Below are 5,223 nucleotides of genomic sequence, written 5' to 3'. Positions count from 1 at the left end.
CGTATGCCGATCCCATGATTCTCGAGGAGCTACATGACAAAGATGAACGGATTGGGGCATTGGAGGAGCAGAACACCACTATCCTTTCTGAGAATGCCACGATCCGTTCGGAGAATGTCACTATCCTTGCTAAGCTGGCATCGCAGAAGAAGTTCAACGCCGAGATAATACAGAAGCTAGATCTTTTGATGTCTTCGAGTTCTTAGTTTTTTCTGCTTTTTAAAACTTTCTGAATGTTTTTTTTCTATTTCGGTTTGTATGAATTTTAAACTTTCTGAATGTTTTTTTTCTATTTCGGTTTGTATGAATTTAAATTCTATAATATTATTGGTTTTAAATTTCAGATTTTATTTATTTATCAATTAATTTTTAATATAAAAAAATATATCAAAATGCAAAATTAATTCGTTTTTAAAATTGATATATTCCGACGAATTGTGGGCGTCGGACTATACCGACGGACTATGGTTCGTCGGTATTTTCCGACGGAGGGGGTTCCACGAAATATTCTGACGAACCATTGTTCGTCGGTATCTTCCGACGCCCCATAGTCCGTCGGTATTTTCCGAGGACTACGTTCGTCTGTATAATCCGAGGAACGTTCTCCGTCGGTATATAGTTTTTCCGATGAACTCTGGTCTCGTGTGTCCGCATCGGAATATCGTCGGAAGTTCGTCAGAATGACGTTTCTCGGTATTCGTCAGAAAGTCGTCGGAAGGTCTGACAAAATTCCGATGTATACTTTTTTTCCGACAAAATGATACCGAAGAATTGGTTCGTCAAAAATTCGTCGGAATCGGTCTATTTCGACGAATTTCTGACGATTTCGACGAATTTCTGACGATTTCGGCCATCAGAATCCCCCTGTTTTCTTGTAGTGATTAGGCATGGACACGATACCCGAATCCGTATCTGAACCCAAGTAGCAAAATATCCGAACGGATATCGAATTATAAGAGATTAGATATCCGAATCCGAATAGATATCAGAAGATTATCGAGCAAATGTATACTTAATCCTATATTTCTAATTTATTTCTCTTAATTTATTAAAACATTTATATTGATGTTACACATGACTCAAGATCAATATATATATAACTGCAGACAAAATGATTCACTATTCATTTAAAATACATGTCAACCTTTTGTTTCGTGCATTAACAAAAATTGCATCCAAATTTTCAAAACAACAACCAAATTATTCTTTCAATTTTTAATGTTTTATCTCAAAACCTATTAATCATTTAATCTATTAAAAATTAGAAAATCAGTTAAGTTAGTATATTTTTAAATATAAGAAACTTTAGTAATGAGTAATTTGTTTTTTTTTTCAAAATCTAAATATCCTAACCCGAGCCAAAATAACCGAGCCCGACCCAAAATAACCAAATCCGAATTAAAAATACCTGAAATCCGACCGAAGTGTAAAATTCTCCAAACGGGTTCTATATCCGAAACTCCGACCCAAATCCAAACTCGAACGGGTATCCGCCCACCTTTATTTCACAAGAAACCCAATGAGAGGAAAAAGTAGCAAATGCAAGTACACACCAGTGTTGTCTTTGCTAAGGAGACATACTACAATTTCTATAATTATCCCAGGATCAGAAATATTGCAGGCGACATTAAACTTCAAGGTAAACCTAAAAAAGAAAAAAAAGAGTAATTAACAATACCTAATCTTAACATTTATACCAAAAGAAAGTAACAATAGTCTATAGCATTTTATGAAAACCGCAAGTTAATTAGAAGAGAAGGAAAAAGACAGTTCCGAATTTTACCCTAACGTTGTTTGCAGCAAGAAGAAATCGAGAGTAGCCGAGGATTCGTCGTCTGTTACGGCTCGAGTCTATCAAATGAATATTGAGAAAGAACCGATGACCAGAAAATCCATGTTCTGACCAGTGTCCACTTAGAGCTAGTATCGCGTAATTTCCAGCCTATGATAAAAAGAACAGAGATCAAGATCTCATAAGATTACTGAAATATAAAGAAATAAGAAGAAGAAGATGATTGCTTACATCGATCATTCCTCTTCCTTCTACGCTCAACTCCGAAACGGTCCCATATGCTTGGTGCACTGTCACGTAGGGGAATCGATTTTCTAGAGCAAACCTCTCGATGGAAGATACAATGTCTTGACCCTCAAAAACTGTGAATTGTATCCGTTGTGTAACCATTGCAAGTTCCACAGAGGCGTCGGCCTCCTCCTCCTCCTCTTCTCCTAGCTACAGGTTGTCTTTCCGGTTCTCTTTCACCGAGACCACCTCTTCTTCCCCCTAGTGGTGGCCGACCACCTCCTCTTCTTCCCCCTAGTGGTGGTCGTCCTCCATGTCCCCTGCCTCTCGCTGGATTATCCATGCTGTGACAGGCTTCGAAAATCTTGAATGACAATGAAATAGAGACATTAAGTAATAACACAACCGAGAGAGTGAGAAGTGATCATTGCCATGCATGATACTGAAGAAAAACAGAGAGAAGAACCTTGGAACAAGGAGAGTTATGCTAGAGAGCCGATTCTTGGAGAGAATCTTGAAATAAAGCGAGAGAGAGAGAGCCGAGACCTGGAGCTATAACGCACTTGAGAGAAAATGAATCCAGAAAATGAGAGCGCTTTATTTCAAGAAAACCTGTTGAGAAAAATTCTATAACCAATTATCTCGGTTTATTTCATTTCACTAATTAACCTTAGCACATTTCTTTTTTATGTTTGAGTTTGTTAAAGATACCAGAGATTTGATTATTCAGTTTCATTTCCGGTATAGCTGGGAAAGAATGACATTCTCAAAGATTCACTAGAATCAAGTGGTGAGATTTCCTACACAATGTTTCACTGTTCACTTAGTAAAATCTTCCACAATAAGGTAAAAAACTTAAATCTTACTGAATTTGTGTAATTAGGAGATAGAAACCTACTACCCAATGAAGAAGAAGCAGCTTGGACTCTTGACCGAATCTTCTTTCTTCTTTTCTTTCTAACCTTGTGTGGAATCTGAGAATCTCCTTTTCTCTCTCTTGTTCTTGCCACTCTTCTTTTTTTTTTTGCCAAAATGTGAATTTCATATAAATGTGAGAAGAGTTTGCCACTCTCTTCTTTCTCTTGTCTTATGGTGTAAGAGTGTTAAGCATGATTAACCCGGAGTTCTTAGGATGGGGTTCTTAGCGGAAGTTAAAAAATTGTTTCTTAACTTTTAACTAAAAAAGTTAAGAACCGGTTCTTAAATAAGAACTTTAAGAGCACGATTAACCCGAGGTTCTTAAGATGAGGTTCTTAGCGGAATTTAAGAAATTGTTTCTTAACTTTTAACTAAAAAAGTTAAGAACCGGTTCTTAACTTTTTTAGTTAAAAGCTAAGAAACAGTTTCTTAACTTCCGCTAAGAACCCCACTCTAAGAACCCCGGGTTAATCATGGTCTAAGAACCGGTTCTTAACTTTAGTTAAAAGTTAAGAAACAGTTTCTTAACTTCCGCTAAGAACCTCACTCTAAGAACCCCGGGTTAGTCATGGTCTTAAAAGACAAGAAATTAGGGTTAGGAGTATATATATTGACTTCCTAGACTATTGGGTTTCACTCAAACCACTTTCGTTTTATTTCTGATCCAAAAAATCAAGCCTTGAAAACTGGTCGCGACCTGACCATGAATGGCTGACCATAAGTACATGCTGCACATAATTTATCTGACCATTTTCTCGTGACCATGAATACCTAATTGTATGCGCCTGGTCATGATTCACCTGACCATTTTCACCAGACCATAATACATAACCACAAGTATCTGACCATTAAGCACATAGTTTACAATCCTTCACCAGGCCATTTTCACCGATCATCATGAATATCTGACTAAGTACACATAATTCACAAAACCAGATACAATCAAAGGAACCGAGGATGAAGACGAACAACCGAGTGTGATCGCGAGAGAGCCAAATGTTGGAGGGAATCTTGAAAGAGAGAGGTAGAGAGAGTTTGTGAGAGTGTGAAGGAGGAATGAGTTACTTGTTTATAGACGTTTAGGTTACACTAGTATTAAATATAATCTTATTTCGATGACCATTTTTTTCTCTCTCTCTTCAATACAGTATTATTTAGTATATTTATCATAAACTAATAATTTTATGAATTAATAAATAAAATAAGATTATGTTTCATTATTAACTTATAACCTTTTAACAGTAAAGTTCAAAGGTTTTCAGAACTGGTATAATATATAATATTTTAATATAAAATGTAGAAAATTCTGAATGTCTGATGAAAAATATTTTTGATGAATATATTAGATTTTTTTTTGGAAATATTACATTGTGTGTTTAGGGTATGAGATTTAAAGATTCTTTAAAGATATCTCAGAGTGACTGAGTGAGTCTTACATAAATAATTAAATAAAGGGAAAATTGAAAATATACAACAAAAGAACTAGTAGATTGTCTCTATGCCATAATATGAACTAGAAGTTGTCCACTTAATATAATTTTTTATGTAAATCCAAATAAGTCCCTAATCTAAGCCTAAAACGTTTTTTGTAAATTTAATGGTTAAAAAAAGGTAAAAAGTAAAAAAAAAAAACAGATAGTAAATAAACAAAAGGGGATAATCCCAATTCTTGACTTAGAACCCTAATTTCGCCTCCTCCTTTGGCGATGCCAGGAGGTGTGCCCAAGCTCCCAAAGATCCAACCGGCGGATATCCAAGCCGCCGTAGGATGGGGTGTCGCCGCCGCAGCCGGCGCCATCTGGGTCGTCCAAGTAAGCCAATCCGCCTCTTACTTGTAGATTTTCAAATTGGGTTTAACGGATTATGTCTCCTAGTGAAGTTCTTGGCTTGAGTTGGACGAAAGATGAAAACTTTACAATTGATCTCGTTAGATATATATTGTTTTCCCCCTAAAGGCTCTAACTTTAATGTAGATTGCATCCTTGCATGTATAAGTATCATTTCAATTTCATAAAAGGCTTTGATTTAAGTCTCTTATGTGGCTGTAGATGTTAGTTGATTCAAAGTAATTTTATTCAGATTAGTCTCCTGTTTTGTTTCTAGGGATACCACTTAGACATGAATTACTCTACTTGATGTTTCCATCTTTTATGCTAAAAGCATTCTCTTTTAGACTTTTAGTTACTGACAGTGATAATGCGCTCTCTATATGTATTTTGGTGTTGTGAAGAGTTTAATTAGTCTCTTAAGCAGTCCTGATTATTTTGTTTTGTATCTTAACATCA

Source organism: Brassica oleracea, unplaced genomic scaffold, assembly GCF_000695525.1.
Source record: "Brassica oleracea var. oleracea cultivar TO1000 unplaced genomic scaffold, BOL UnpScaffold00875, whole genome shotgun sequence".
Taxonomy (NCBI): domain Eukaryota; kingdom Viridiplantae; phylum Streptophyta; class Magnoliopsida; order Brassicales; family Brassicaceae; genus Brassica; species Brassica oleracea.
Note: the sequence above shows the minus strand (reverse complement) of the source record.